The sequence below is a fragment of the Balaenoptera musculus genome, chromosome X (genome assembly GCF_009873245.2).
Source record: "Balaenoptera musculus isolate JJ_BM4_2016_0621 chromosome X, mBalMus1.pri.v3, whole genome shotgun sequence".
NCBI classification, from domain to species: domain Eukaryota; kingdom Metazoa; phylum Chordata; class Mammalia; order Artiodactyla; family Balaenopteridae; genus Balaenoptera; species Balaenoptera musculus.
In genome coordinates this window covers 99,972,331-99,988,813 of record NC_045806.1, presented here as the reverse complement: position 1 = coordinate 99,988,813, position 16,483 = coordinate 99,972,331, and the positions used below count along the sequence as shown (strand labels likewise).

The window sequence follows — 16,483 nt, the reverse complement described above, 5'->3', positions numbered from 1 at the left end:
TGCGCGTGGGCGCTCGGCGTACAGAGCTGCCCCCACGTGGCAGCCCCCAAGGGCAGGCCCACAGCGCGGGCTCCCAGGCACCCCAGCGGACAGGGCGAGTAACCGGCCTCCGGCTCCCTGGGAGGCACCATGGCTGGGTTTTATGGTTGCCTGAAGACTCCAGAGTAAGTGGTGGGCGCAGTAAGCACTGCAACCGGACTGCACGGAGTGCAGAGTGGCAGAACGCCGGCCGCCGGTGCGGGCACCGCTTCCCGCCCCATCGGGGCGCCCGCCTCGAAGAGGAGCAACTGTGAGCCAGCCGAGGGCGCGCGGCGGGGAACGCGCCGTCCCCGGGGCTCGAACTCGCGGCGACGCGCCTGCCGCGTGCGGGCGGCCCGCTCCTAGGAGGGCTCGCGCAGGTGTGCGTGCGTGTGCGCGTGCGTGGGAAAGCGGCGGCGGGGGCGCGGGCGCGGGGCGCGCGCTTCCAGGACTCGGCCGGCCCGGAGGGGGCGGGGCGGGGCGCGGTGGCTGGACCCAGAGGCTCCCGACTTGCAGGCTTTCTGCTTTCCGCCGCCGTCTCCACCTGGCTCACCTGAGTCCCCGGGAGCTTGGGCAAGAAATGGGAGAAAGAGGAGGGAAAGGAGGAGAGAGGGATGGAAAGAGAGAGGGAAATTCGGGGGAGTGGAGAAAATCACCTCAAATTTTCTGAGTTGTCTTAATTTTCTAAATCTGTTCCAAGCTGTACAATACGCAGTCTCCCACTTATTTGATGTGGCGTTAGCTCCAGTTTATGCTCACTGCGTGTCCATGGAGGTGATTTTGGATGTCGTGTGTACGTATTTCAAGCAGTGACAGCAGGAAGAAGCACCATAGATCTAGTCATATGGTTGATGAGTGGGTGTGCAGTTATTTGCAATTTCCGTTCATGAAGCTAACACTCTTCTCCCTCAGCTATCACAATCCGGAATCATGCCAGAAACTCACCTCACTCATTGCAGGTCTCCAGCAGTCGAGAGTTGCACGGGTTCGGCGGGTCCCTGCAGTCCTCTGCCTTCATGGAAAGGCACCGTGTGGCAGGGACCGGACAGGGCCTGGCCTGCAGGCCCACCGTGGTATTCCATGTGATTTTTCGCCGCACTCCATTTGAGGCGCCAAAGACGGGAGGTTCACGCGTGGAGGCGTGGGTAGGCTAGCTGCCTCTTCTGCGGCTTCCTCACGGTTGGCACCAGAGCGCTCCCGCGCTTCCGGTGGGGCATGGGCCTGGACTCTTGAAACTTGAAAAGCGTCCTTGCAACTGTTTTATCACCCCAGCTCCCGGGCTCACTGTTGTGCCCTCAACCTCTGGCCTCGGATGGATGCTGTGGAAATTATAGGCTTTCTCTGTGGAACTCGCCATAGCACCAGATGACAGAGAGGTAGACGGTGAAGCCTTTGGGAGGAGGAGGGAGGTGACGGTCCTTACAGTGGGAGATGCTAAGGGCATTGTTGCTGCTCCCAGGTGGTGTGCAAGCCCTTCCTCCCTGGGGTTCGGTGCTGGCTTCTATTAGATCCTCCTGCTTGCAAATGCAGCAGGGGCCCTTCGTCCGAATGTCCGCTTTCCATGCAGGGGATCTGGGCCAGGCTGAGGTCTTTGGGGGTGGAAAAAGGGCACTCAGTGGCCCAAATGGCCACTTCCTGTGGCCACCGTTATAGGCCCGAGCTCATCTGATGATTTATGGAATCTGGGCTGAAGGAATAAGAGAAATGATAAGAGAGCATTTGAGGAGATTATTATAGAGTCAAGGCTTCTATAAATAAGAGGCTTGGAGTCCCTCGCGGGACCTAGACGGTATGGAGACTCAGTAAGCAGTCAAAAATATTGTGCACCTGCTCTGTAGCAAGCTTTGTGCTGAGCATCGTGGAAGAAACTTACGCTTTCCTCTCCCGGAACCAAGCGAGCACAGTGCCTGGCACCAATATTTGCTGAAGGAATGTTGTTGACTGAACCAAGATGTCCTTGAGGAGCTTGCCTTTTTAGGGAGTTGTCGGCCCGTCAGCAGCAGTTTGCAGGAGGTGGGGTGGGAGGTGTAGGCTCGCTCAGTAGGACAGAATGTAAAGGAGGACAGGAGATAGACAAGCCTGGGGCGACAAGTGGGAGAGAGACCAGAAGAAGGAGGCGACAGGAATGGAAACATAAAGCAGAATTTGGGTTAGTGGAGAAAATCACCTTACGTTTTCTGAGTTGTCTTCATTTTTGAAATTTGTTCCAACCTGTACAATATGCAGTCTTCCAGTTATTTGATGTGGCGTTAGGGTCCCTTCTCTGAGCTTTTTCGAGGGGGTAGTGGGAGAGGAAGACCAGGAGGGAAATTGGGCTGCTGGAACATTCACTGCTCCCCCTGTGAGCCTTGGGTTTCCTGCCACCCTCTATCCCCTCAACACCCCCCCCCCCCGAGGGGGGTTTCCTAGAATCACAGCTTGGCCACCTCAGGAGAGTTGCACCCTTTCAAGGAAGCCCAGTAGGCTTTGAAAGTTGAATTTGGGTGGAAACACAGTATTGGTTCACAGTTTCCTCTGCACATCACAGTTGCATTCTAGATTTTATATACAGGTAGCTACATTTATGATATGAGTTGGAGCTGTTTGGCCAGCGGCGGAAATATGTTCAGAGGCATCCATATCCTTATAGGCTTGACTCCATGCCACTAGCCCCTCACTGTAACCAAGTGAGTTGCTAGGGTACCGGTTTTGGTGTTTAAATTCGGAACTAGCTCTTGTTAGATATAGCTCTTGCTTAAGATAACTAGCTGTTAAGTTCTGTTCTTTTCATAGACATAGAATGACAGCAGGTGACAGGCAAATTATCAAGGGATCAATTAATACGTGTATTGGTAGAAGGGAGAAGATAGTAGGCTTCTTGAGTTATGCGAGACCATTTTGTACAAGTACGTGAGGAGATGGAGGAAAAGCCCAAGAACTGTCTTAACCAGACAAGATCCTGTAATGGTGGGATGGGTGAAAATGTCTTCATTTTTAAGGGTGAGGAAACCGGACCCCAAAGATGTTAAGTGATTCTCCTTGGGTCACACAGTCAATGACAAATGTAAGATTAGAGTCCTTGGTACCCCGTCTTCCGGTGTAGAGCTGTACAGCCTGGGGAAGAGGAAAAATCATCCCCTGAGCGAAGGACGAAAAGCATGCATCATGGGATACAGTGGCCCCTCAGTGGGCTGCTGCAGATGTCGATTCAGCCCGAGGCAAAATAGTGAGCTAGGGCAGCTTTGGTTTTGGCAACCTCAGTCTGTCCTGTCACAACCCTTTCCCATTTCAGCCCCTTCCCTCTCTGGGTGCTCTGGGCCTGAATCTTGCCCTCCTCTCCCAGCCTCTGGTGTCCCAGGTTGTGGACTCCCCTTGGCTAACACATTGCCATCCTGTGGCCCAGGGGCTAGCTCTTGGCCAGACTGGCCGATGGATGCTAGGTTAGTGGGCCTGGATGGATTACTCCAGACGATGTGCATTTCGATATGACCTGGATGCATTTGTGTCACTCTGATGCTCGGGGGTCATCAGGGGGAGTTTGCAGGTTGGTGGGTCCCTCACATCATGCTGGCCAGCTTCTTCTACTCTAAGAGCAGGATGCAGGAAGCTGAGGCTGAGCGCTTCTGCCACAAGCCCCTGACCCCCAACCAGGGAAGAACTATTGTAATTGATGTGCCAGTCTTCTCCCCTTGGCTGCAAAACTTCCCTGATGCCCCCCAAAGCAGTGCAGGCTGCTATTTGAGATTAGAGGGCACACAGGTTGACTTTTTCTGAATTCCAGTTGTTGGTAGTCAGGGGGCCCATGCATTCTTTCTTGGCCCTGGGTAGCCCCCTGGCACCCAGATGCGGGAGGAGACCTACCCCCACGTCCTTCCAGTGGCTGACGGTTTCAGGGCTATCTCCCCTCCCACCTGCAATCTGTTCTCCTGAACCCGAGGCCGACCTGCATCCGGGGAGCTATGATGAACCTGAAGCCTGGCTGCATTTGACCTTCCAGCTGGGGCAGGCAAATATGAACTAGCAGAAAGCACCAGAAATGTGCACGTAGCTGCAGCCCCTCAGCCTGCCAGCGCAGACCCAACCTCCACTCCTTACTGTTATTAAGAGTGTTTAATGTGGTCATTAGAGATCCCTGTGGCACTTTGCATCCTTCTCTCCTTCCCTTCTTCCTTTTTTTTTTTTTTTTTTTTTTTTGCTTCTTCTAGTTTTAGAAGAAAAGCTATTAACTCCAGCTCCCCTGGCAAGGGGCCCAGACTGGCTATTGCATTTTGCTAACCTGCATTCACCCTGTGGCATCTGTCTGAGGCCCTGTCCATTCATGAGCGTGATAAGGGAGCCATGGGGTGGCAGGTGCCTACTCAGGAGGTGCCGCCCTAGGCCCCCAGCCTCACCCTCTGCTGGGGAGGTGGGGAGAAAGCCGGCTCTCTGGAAAGTTCTTGAATAAACTACTTGCCATATTTACCGGTTTACCAAAACTTTGTCTCCTTTGACTATAACATCATTAAAATATTTAATTCTTTGTGAAACTTCATTTAGGAGGGAATGATTATAAAAGCGTTCAGAGATTTCTCTGAAGATGCGGTTGACAAATTCCATTTGGTCTTTAGCAGCTTTCTAAGGAGTGTTCCATTTGTTGAAAGGAGCTTTAGCTTCCTTGGGAATGTACGAAAAATGTGGAAAAGTATATTATTTCATCAGTAACCAAAATTTCAGCATTTTGTATGGGAATGTTTACACTAGTTTCTTTTGAATCCCTTGAAAGCCCATATTCTGTTGGGTCAACTTTAGCATTTGGGGGATTCTTTCACCAGTTTCTCAAATAGCACAATATTTTGTTATTTCTGGAAATTGGTAGCCAAAATGCAGTATGTGATGTGATTGCTCCTGTGGTTTCCTCATTGATTTTCTACGCTGACATTCCTTTAGCTTTTTAAACCAATTCATTTCTTATCCTTCCTTGGCAATTTCATAGTTATGGTTAATGGAGAGCAAATTGGAGGAACTAATCATACAGTACATTGCAGTGATCCCTTCTTGGCATCTTCACGCTCATCCTGCTGCGTTAAATGGTCTTACTCTTTCATGAAATCTTCAATAGCTTTTAAACCCACTCATTCACTGCAAATTACTGTATAGACTGTGATTCACTAGAAAAAAATGAGTGTCAGTGAAATGGCTTGTCTTCAGGAGGCTAAGGTAAGGTAATGATAAGATTTGCCATTTGATTCTTCAAATACATACGCTAACCTTAACCCAGAGGTTCTTAGCAGAGGTGTGGGGAGCAGTTTGGCTCCCCCAGGGGATGGTTGGCAATATCTGAAGACTTGTCCAGTCATCAAGACTAGGGGGAAGGTGTGCTACTGGCACCAAATGTCAACAGTGTCAGGATTGAGAAACCCTGCCTTCAGTGAATAACATTTTACCAAAGTAGAAGTCTGGGGAGGCCCGCCCTTAAGTGTTTAGAGCAGCACTCTCCAATAGAAGTTTCTGTGGTGATGGAAATGTCCTCTATCTGTGCTGTCCAATGCTATAGCCACTAGCCACGTGTGGCTATTGAGCAAATGTGGTGCAGCCAATGTGACCGAGGAACTGAGATTTTAATTTTATTTCACTTTAATGAGTTTAAAGTTAAATAACCCCATGTGGCTAGTGGCTTCCATATTGGACTCAGCTTTAGAGGCGCTGTAGTCTAGTGGAGTGTGGTTCAGGGATCAGAGAGTCCTGGGCTTGGGTCCCCTGTCTACCACTTCCTAGCTTTGTGGCCTTGTGTATGTTCCTCTAAGCCTTCTGAGCCCCAGTTTCCTCAGCTGTAAAATGGGGATAATAATGGGACCTAGTCCTCGAAGGATTATGGTATCCACTGAGAAATAATGCATGAGAACTGAAGCATGTAGTGCAGTGCCCAGCACAGTAAGAGTCTGAGAGATGTTAGTAATTATTGCCAGAGATTTATGATTAATATAGTAATTGTCATCATGTAAATAGGGCTTCTGCAGGGCTTACAAATGGGTCCTCCCCTGGGGTATTATTTAAAGGTCACTTCAGAAGCAGAGCCCTAACAGTCAGCTCTCACAGCATTACCATAGATGTGTCCCCATGCCTTTTTGGGGCCTTGGTTTTCTTATCTGTAAAATGGGAATAATAAAAATAACAATGTCACTTCCCTGTTTATGTCACAGAATTGTCTGGACGGTCAAATGGATGTGGAAGTTCTTTGAAGAGCACAGGGCCGTCTATAAGTATAAGGTTTATGTTATAAGTTTGCTCACAAGTGTGCTTTTGTTTACATTCGGTGCAAAAGTTCTGCCTTGGTAGAACCATCTTAAGTTCAGAATGGGAGCGCCTGAATCGGGGAGGTTGTATTGGAGAGCAGCAGAAGTTCGGAGCTCTTCACAATGTCAGGCCTTCCTCAGTCTGACACTCAGCCAGTAATGTGGCGGGAGAGCCCAGGTACCACTTTAAGGATACGTGGAAGTTTGGCGTTTGGGGTTGGGAAACCAGAGCAGTGTATGGACCAGCCTGGCCCCCAGGCTGCTAATGAAGGAGCAAGGCATCTGGCCCAAAAGGAGAGAAGACGGCACCTCACAGCAGCTTACGGTGTGCTATCGAAGGCCACGCTGCCCCAGGGCACAGCCACCCGGCATAGTGTCTGGCCTGAGAGATACACACGTACAATTGCTGAACGTATTTGGCACCATATAGAGAAATGAGCATGGGGCTTTGGAGTCAGACATGGGCTTGAATCCTCACAATGCTACTTACTAGCTGTGTGGCCATGGGTGACTGCCAGAGCCTTCCTGGGCCTCAGTTGTCTCATCTGTAAAATGGAGAGAATGACTCCTACCTCACAGGGTTGTCACAAGGATTCAATCAGGTAACTGACAGGCACATAGGTTGCCCTTAGTGAATGTGAGTTCCCTTGCCGCCTAATGTTGATAAAAAAAGAACAACTTTGAACCAACTAATGAGTCATAATCCCGTCTTTGTTCTTCTGAGAGGGAAAAGGAAAATGAGAGTTTTCTGCTGGTGGCCTGGGAGAACTGTTTAGATCTTTCTTGAGAAGAGGAAAGGGGGAAAGGATTCTTCTTGCTGTGCTACTACCTTGTCCGGAAGAGCAGTCTGAACTGTTTAGGGACGGACTAGGATGAAGGCTAAAGCACAGGGCTCTGAGTTAGTCACGATACAGTGTAAATGAGGAGCCTGAACAGCCTCGCCTGGGCTCAGGAGTTCCCCTGAGAGAAGTCACCATGCTCTGTGTGCCCAGAGAGAGGCTTTCTGGGGACAGTGGGTTTTCCAGGCATTTGGAATTTAAACTCAAGCCATATCTGTGGCCGCTTGACCCAGTGACAGCTAACGAGCAAAGGACACAAGCTGGATGCAGTTGGCTTTGTCTTCACACAGCCCCAGGCCCCAGACCCCAGTGCACAGAGCCATTTGACAACACTGCTGGTCTCCAGAGGGCTGGCTGCTGGAGAGAGTGTGGATAACACAGGGAGTCTTATCCCCTGCTTTTGGGAAACCAATGAAGACAAAGGGGGACATAGGTCATTAACACCAGGGGAAGGACAGCCTTCCCGTGGAGAAGGGAGGGTAACAATGATGGTAGCTACCACGTATCGAGAGCTTACTATGTGCTACGCCTCATGCCAAGAGCTTTATGTGAGTTAGTTCACCAAACTGTCTGTGAGAGTGGGCGCTTCTCTTTTTTGAGCACTATTCTGATTCCTTCTCAGCACATAGTAGGTGCTCAACAAACAGTTATTAAGTGAATGAGTCCTCACAGTTAGCTTATGCTGAAGGTACTCTTAGCCCCACTAGACAGATGAGGAAATTTCATTTCTGAACAGTTCAGTGATTTGCCCAAGATCACAGGCTAGTCATTGACAAGAGCCAGGATTCACACCTAGATTTGCCCCACTCTGTAGCCTAATCCTTTTGCAACTACATCATGCTTCCTCCTCAGAAGGTCAAGGTGCCATATTTCTCTTTCTGTGACAAAGGAACTACTGGATCAGAAACTACTGGATCAGAGACTCAAGAACACTGCACAAAAAGACATGATACTGTGACATCCATACCTCCTTCATCCCACCTACTCCCTCCATCCCCCCAGTTCTGTCCCCAGACAGGTTCATTTTGTGGATAAAGAAACTGAGGTATGAACAAATTATATGACTTGTCCAAGGTCACACAGCTTGTCGGGATCCTTATTAGTCTGATGTTCTAACCCTCAAAGAACTCAGAGCCTGATAGGGAGGGGAAGGGTGTTATCTACTGGGGCCAAGGCTAAATGGGAAAAAATAAACAAAGGGCCCCATATTGTTAAAGCAACTTGCTTGAATTTTTTAAAAAGTTGAAACATAAAACAGTGTACTCATCTTATTTGAACATTTGGAACTATATTCCTTGTTATGAATACAACACATTATAACAATACAATTCAGTTATCTACTATAGCATATACAGTAGATGTTCAAAATGAGGAATGGAAACAAGAAAAAAGAAAAAGAAGAGATACAGACATGGGAAAGTCTAGATAAGAAAAAGAAGAGATACAGACATGGGAAAGTCTAGATATGGATAGGAAAAAAGCAACAAATGGTAGGCACTGTGTTTCAGAAAAGATTCTACTAAAGACTGATAAAGTCATGTTACATTTTCACATCGACAAGGTCATTATGCCTATCCCGGGGGCCTCATGACCCAGGGACCAGCCCATCCTGTAAGCTGTGGGTCATGGTTACTTCCCCTTCCTTATTGCATCCAGATCTCCCCTTTCCATAAGCCCAACTGTTCTGGAAGAATGGAGAGGAAAGTAAGTCAGAGGGAGACTCTTCTGAGCCCCACGGAGGTTAGGGAACAGAAAGGGTCCTGGGAACCCAGGCATATCTGCCTGTTCACATTTTGAGCAGAGCCCAGTAGGTAAGGCAGGAAAAGTCTACTCTCCTGGGTTTGCGTAAAACGTATGAACAGAGGTTTCCGGACTAGTTCACTATTCATTTGTGATACTTGGAGGGGGTCTTTAGAAGCCCTTTAAGGGAATGAGATGGAAAAAAAATCCCCACTAAACCTTCATCTTCAGTCTTTGAAGGACATAATTTTACTTTTACTTGTGAAGAGTGTTTGTTCCTTCTGTGCCTGTGGTTTCCGAAGCCAAATGTCAATGACCTGAAGACCTTATTTCATGTAGAAATGGCCTATGTTTGCTTATTCAGAATTGAAGGAAACTCTGAGATGAGATATTAATTCTCTGATAGGGATGAACTCCTGATTTGAAAAAAAAAACTTTAAAAAATTTCTTTCAAAGGTGAAGAAAAAATGAATGGTGAATTTTAAATCAAATCTCCTGTGACCCTGTGCATTTTTTTAAATGGGAAAAATAGCTTAGGTTTCTAAACAAGCTAAAAGTAGGAGCGTTTTCTGAAAATATCAACAGGCTTCTGAAGGCTGGTCCCCTGATGGCCAACTCAAGCAAGGCTTATAGGGGGCCTCTTCAAAATCTGGCTTCTCTAGGGATGAACTGGGAACTTTGATTGATTGTCTCTATGAATCATAGGATCCTGGAATGCCTGGGCTAACAGGACCCCTAGATCCAAGTCCAGCCCAATCCCTTACTTCTTAGGTGAGGAAACTGCAGCCCAGAGAGAGGACTCAGTGTGCCCGAGGCCTCACAGCTAATTCATAGCAGGGCTGGGGTGTCAACTCTCCATCAGCTGCTCTAGGACTCATTGGAGGTTCAAGTCTTAGAGACGTTCATTAGAAAAACAAAATGCCTTCCTTTGCGGCCACAGTTCTCTCTAGATGTCATTCGAGTTGCTTTTTCTTCACCACCACATCCATTTCTTATGGCTCCCATTTCAGCTTTTCTGTTCCAGCCAGGCCCAGTAGCCAACATGATTTATAGCAGGGTCTCCTTAAAGCGGGGTGTTTGAACTCTGTACCTCAGCATCACCCAGGAACTTACGGAACATGCAGATCTCTGGGCCCCGTCCCAATGGAAGAATCAGAATCCCTGGGGGTGAGGTCCCTGGAATCAGTGATTGTCACGCAGGCTGGTGACTTACAGCCTTTCTCCTCGAACCCATTTCTCGCACCATTGTCCATATCTGTACTAGTAGTTTTAAAAACCCTGCTATTTCTTTTCTTTTTTTAAATTGAAATATAGTTGATTTACAAAGTTGTGTTAGTTCAGGTGTACAGCAGAGTGATTCAGATATCTATAGATATATAGAGATGTATTCTTTTTCAGATTCTTTTTTAAAAATTTTTATTTATTTATTTTTGGCCACGCCTCGCAGCTTGTGGGATCTTAGCTCCCTGACCAGGGATCGAACCCGTGCCCCCTGCATTGGAAGCACGGAGTCTTAACCACTGGACCGCCAGGGAGGTCCCTCAGATTCTTTTCGATTGTAGGTTTTTACAAGATACTGGATATAGTTCCCTGTGCTATACAACAGGTCCTTGTTGTTTATCTATTTTATACATAATAGTGTGTTTCTGTTAATCCCTATCTCCTAATTTATCCCTCCCCCCCACCCCCACTATTTCTTGAGCACTTACTTTGTACCAGGTGCTGTGCTATTTTTCATGCATTATCTCATGTATTCCTCAGATGCTGGCTCCGTGCTTCCCTCTCACTCTCAAGTGGACCACAGAGCAGTGTCCAGCGTGGGAAGGGGCCGGCCACCTCGCACCGCCACGTAAGCACCACCCCCCGGGCACTGCTCCCAGGGTGGCTTTTTTTGTCCCCAGGCCATTCTGACTAGGGATTCTTACACCTTAAAGTTGAAGGAAGCCTGGTAGCTTTCTTCCTTCCTGGGTCTCACTGCCACTTTTCTTTTCCTATGAGGTGGTCACCCGGGTGGGAAGAGCCTTGCACACATCACTGACTTCTTCCCTGCCGGGAGTGACGGCAGCCGAATGAGGGAATGAGTGTGAGGTTGCCCTGAGTGCTGTGCGTGGGGATCCCCTCTGCTTCTGCGGCCCGCAGTGAACACCGGAGGGAACCAGCAATCTCCTTTCTGCCCTGGGCAATCTGGGCCTTTCTCTCCTCCCCTACCAGCTGCCATCTAGCCTGGCCCAGCTGTGGGCCCTCTTTTAGGGGGTCCCTCTTTCTCCACCCTCTTGGTGTCCTGTCTAGCCCCAGGCCCTGGGACACTCCATTTTCCAGTCCACTGCTATCTGGTGTCCCTTGTCCTGGAATCTCCTTCCTGTGGCTTGTCAGTATTTCTCCAGAAGCTTCTGGCTTCTCTTGCAGGCACTGGACCAAAGAGGCATGAGAGTCAGGTGTGAGAGCAGACTGGACCTCGGGCCAAAGGGGTGTAGGTGAGCCAGATATACCACCCAAGCCTCAGTGCCCCAAGCACATCGCTCCGGGCCAGGGTCCTCAGGCTCTTCCTGGTCACTCAGCGTTTGTAGCTGTCACCTGCCCTTTCTGCCCTCATCCCCAGCTCACCTATGCTGGCACTCAGTGCTTCCGGCCGCAAGCTGTCAAACTCTTCTGCCTAGCAAATGGCCCTTCTGAAGGTGGGCTTCTCCTCCCAGGCCTTTCATTATGACTGCAGCCTACACCGAGAGGTCCCTTCCAGTCCCTTTTGCTTTGAATGGAGCCGCCAACACAAGCGCCCTCCAGAACCTCCTGTGGCCGTGCTGCCTCCATCCCCCAGTCCTCCCATCTGAGGCTCCCCTTCACTCTCACCCTCCCTCCCCTCTTCCTTGACCTCATTTACAGCCAGATCTCAGCGTTCTAGCCCTGCTTTGCTACACCCTGCCCAGCTCGGCTTGGTGATATGTTTTGGACACACTTCTCCAGCTTAACCTTGGCCCTCTGCCTCATTTCTGCCTCCCGCTCCCCTGTACCACACGCATGCGTGCAACACACACTCTGGCTTCCTGTGCCACGACTCTTGGGCCCTGCAGACCCCTCCTATATGGAGTCAGTGCCCAAGAGTTTAGCCTTTGAGTCCTCATCTTAAAATGAATACTTGTCCTAAAATATCCTAAGAGAACACATGACAAGTTTCTCTCACCTCCTCATTTTACAAATGCAGGAACTGGACTTCCCCAGTGGTCCAGTGGTTAAGACTTCACGCTAGCAGTACAGGGGGCGTGGGTTCGATCCCTGGTCGGGGAACTAAGATCCCACAAGCCACACAGTGTGGCCAAAAAACAACAGCAACAACAACAACAACAAAAGAACACAAATGCAGGAACTGAGGCCCAGCGAGGAGCTATGTCTGGGGCAAGGCCACAAGGATAATCTATCTGTAGGAAGGGCACAATCAGGACCCAGGCCTTCTGATTCCCAATCAAGCACCACTCTCAATTTTTCATGTGTATTTTTTTCTTCGTCATCAGGGAGTGGGTTGTTTTAGCATAGCACTTAATGGGCTCTGGAGTCAAACTACCTCAGTTTAAATCCTGCCCTCACCATGTACTTGCATGTGACCCCGGGCAGTTACTTAGCCTTTCAGTTTCCTCATCTACCAAATGGGGGAGGAGTGAGAATAAATAGTACCTACCGCACAGGATTGCTCTGAGGATTAAATGAGACGGTGTATGCAAAACACTTCAGTGTCTGCACATATTAAATGCCCAGTAAATGTTAACTGTTTTATTTTGTCATTGTCTCCATGGCCCCCAAAACAAGACTGAGTATATAGTAGGTCTACATGAAGATTTTGGGGTGCAAAGAGAGAGGCCCTGGGAAATAATATTCTGACTTTGCTGTCTGGTTCTAATGGTGGGTTCTAACTCTAATGGTCCTAATTCTAATGGTGGGTATTTTAGGCCATGGAGAAAGGGGGAGATCTGGGGACCAGAGAACCTTTGGAAAACTCTCCCTGCAGCCCCAGATAAACAGCTGCTTCTTTGCCTTGTGGCAGGGCTGTCTGTGGGGTTAAGGGCTAAGGAAATCTGAGGATTTAAAGACCCCTAAATATGACCTTGACTGAGATTGGCCAGGGCTCTCAGATTCTTGGAGGCATGTTTATTTCCACGGGCCTGGGCCCCTAGGCGACAGCGGCACACCTTTCCTCCTGCCCATTCCCTCCCTGGGGTGACACAGTTCACTCTGAGACCTCTCTCTATTTCAGCCTGGAACCGGGAGACCAAAGGCTATTCATCATAGCCATGAGGCGACTGCCTCTCCAGCCCCCTCCCTTAGATAAAACCCCAAAGGTACAAGTTGGCTTCACGAAAGTCACAGATAGTAGATAGTTCAGCTTGGGCTGGGGGCACGTTCTTTTTTTTTTGCATCATAAGGAATTATTATTATTTTTTTTTACACACACACTGTATTTTATTTTTACAAGAGGTAAATAGACTGACACCAAGCATTGTAAATGGATGACCACAACAAAAGCAACAATGATTGCAATTACCAAACACGAAACACACTCATACTATGTCATAATATTGACATTCAGTCCAGTAATCCTCCACTGTAACAGCTCCTTTACTTTGCAGTGAAAATTGATGTGTATATTTTTTGCCTCTGAGTCCTTGCGGGATTTTTTTTTTAATTCAAACAGAAAGGGGGGCACATTCTTGTGACTGAGTTCTCTTCCTCCTTTATCTCCCCTGCATCTCCCGCCAGAATCTAACCAGCCACGTAGAAGTCACAGCCTGCCTCAGCACCACCAACCTCTTTTCTTCTTCTTTTGCCCTTTTTCCCTCCTTGGAGATTTTTCCCCCACCCCCAACTGATGGCTTGTTGACTGCTGGGAGCAGTGATAACAGCAGCCACAACAAATACAGGATAAAATAAAAAGTCTCAGACATACTCTGCTTGGGATGGACTTGAGAGCTGGCGGAGAGTTTGGGTCTAGAGCTCTTGGCATCCAACATGCACTTAAAGCTGTGACATCTATCCTCAGGGCCCCTCAACTCAATTCTGGCTCTTCCTTGAGTCTCTCAGGGTCCCCATGCTTCTCACGCCCCTTGCTGGTACCCCACTTCAGCCTGGCCACCCATGCTACAGACCTATCCCCTCTTAATATTGTGTGATCTCTCATCACAGTATATGTGTCCAGTGAGCCATTTTTAGCAGGACTCTCTATTGTTAAAATGACCAACAAATCTTTGGCAAAGATATTAGGGGCTGATAATGACCTGGCCAGTTATCCTGCTTTCAAGTCCTGGAATGGGCTAATACATGAGATTCTTCGGGGTAGGAGTGAGTGGTCATTTAATACTTATCAGATTTTGCCAAGTAAGGAGGGAGCAGAGTGTAGTGGTCAAATCATGGGCTCTGAAATCCTCCAGAACTGGATTTGAGTCCCAGCTCTATTACTTGTATGGCCTTGTCCAGATTACCTAATTTCAGTGAGACTCGCTTTCCTCATCTGGGAAATGGGGCTGAAAATAATAAAAACGAAATAACAAAGCCTACCTCATAGGGCTCTTGTGAGATTCAATGAGATAATGCATGGAAAACCATTTTCACAGTGCCAGGCTGGCACAGAGTTAGGACTCAGCAATTTCATTCATTGTATTAATTGTGTAATATGAATTGCCCCTGACTGTGAAAGAGCAGAGCTTTCAATTAGAGGCTATGTGGATTGACAAGACAGAATAGAACTCCCCATCAACAAGGCTCTGAGGCCGCTAAGGAGATGGCAGAAAGAACCTTTGAGGTCAAGTTCTCTGCATTACTAACCCCCGCCCCCAGCAGAAGATCTAAGGGGTTAGGGGTGGCATGAGTTGGGTCTTTCTGCGCTTCTCCTGGTTTACTCTAGGGGTGAGGTACAATGAGGAGGAAGGGAAGGCAGAACTGGAGGCAAAACCAGAGCCCTTTTATTTTTATTTTTTCTTAACATCTTTATTGGAGTATAATTGCTTTACAATGGTGTGTTAGTTTCTGCTTTATAACAAAGTGAATCAGCTATATGTATACATGTATCCCCATATCTCCTCCCTCTTGCGTCTCCCTCCCACCCTCCCTATCCCACCCCTCTTGGTGGTCACAAAGTGCCGAGCCGATCTCCCTGTGCTATGCGGCTGCTTCCCACCAGCTATCTATTTTATATTTGGTAGTATATATAAGTCGATGTCACTCTCTCACTTCGTCCCAGCTTACCCTTCCCCCTCCCTGTGTCCTCAAGTCCATTCTCTATGTCTGCGTCTTTATTCCTGTCCTGCCCCTAGGTTCTTCAGAACCATTTCTTTTTTTGTTTTTTAGATTCCATATATATGTGTTAGCATACGGTATTTTTCTCTTTCTGACTTACTTCACTCTGTATGACAGACTTTAGGTCCATCTGCCTTACTACCAATAACTCAATTTTGTTTCTTTTTATGGCTGAGTAATATTCCATTGCATATATGTGCCGCATCTTCTTTATCCATTCATCTGTCAATGGACACGTAGGTTGCTTCCATGTCCTGGCTATTGTAAATAGAGCTGCAATGAGCACTGTGGTACATGACACTTTCTGAATTATGGTGTTCTCAGGGTATATGCCCAGTAGTGGGATTGCTGGGTCGTATGGTAGCTCTATTTTTAGTTTTTAAGGAACCTCCACAGTGTTCTCAAGGGGAGGGGATTTACAGGGCATACAAACCAGGGAGGCAACAACCTTGGGGGCCACCTGCCTACCACAGACTCTATGAAAAACATTTCATCCTATCAGATTTTTTAAAAAATTAGGCCAGCTGCTTCTCATTAGCATTCCCCACTCTGGGAAGGCAGAAAATCTGTCAAGCGAAGTCTTCTGAATCCTTGAATCTGAACCAGGCTGTGGTTAAAAAATTTCAACAACCTTGGAAGACAGGCCTTTTTCCTTGTTTTCCTCTCTCTTTTTTTCCCCCTAGAGCCCTTGTTCAGCTCTTCAGTCAGTTTGAGAAGGAAAAGGCAGTTCTGAGGCTTAAGCCCCTGAGGTTGGCCTAGAGAGAGCAAGCAAGCATTTAAATAATGACTGATAATGCAACTTTATGTCGCAGCTGGGCCAGACTTCCTGATGACCATTATTACAGGACTTGATGCTCTTTGGAAGTGGTTCTGGAGGCCCCTCATCCTTTACTGGATAAAAACGTACATTATTTCCTCTTTCCTTACACGGCTTGCCAGCTTTTTCATGGGACTTCATGCAGAGGGGTCTTTTGCCGCAAGTGTGTCTTAGGTTGTCCCTGTATGTTTAAAAAAGGGGGTCATTTCCCCACTGATGCCTATTTGTCACTGCATCCCTCCCCCAACTCCTGCATTCATCCATCCATAAAAACACACAGCGAGCACCTTCCACGGGCCTGGTGTCGTGCTAGGTGCTGGGGATCTCCAGATACGTGAAATGGGGTCCCTGTCTTCAAGGGGATATCAGCTATGACAGGGGCACGTACAAGGGGCGAGAGCGTGAGGCAAGGGTGGTAACCTTTGAGCTGGATTTTGAAGAATGTGTAGGATTTCAAGGATGTGGAGCTGAGGGAGGCGAGGTTCCGGGCTAAGGGAACAGCCTGTGCAGAGCACAGAGAATGCAAAAGAACATGGTGT

The 16,483-nt window shown here is 48.2% G+C and overlaps 1 protein-coding gene across 1 annotated transcript in view; it reads left to right on the top strand.

Annotated features, from left to right (window-relative positions):
* The window catches only part of KIAA1210 (KIAA1210 ortholog), a 148,247-nt gene that overhangs the window by 96,380 nt on the left and 35,384 nt on the right, over positions 1 to 16,483 (top strand). Inside the window, exon 2 of the mRNA XM_036839843.1 lies at positions 10,610 to 10,697. The gene's annotated coding sequence lies outside the window, so the exon portion shown is untranslated. The remainder of the gene's footprint in view (positions 1 to 10,609; positions 10,698 to 16,483) is intronic.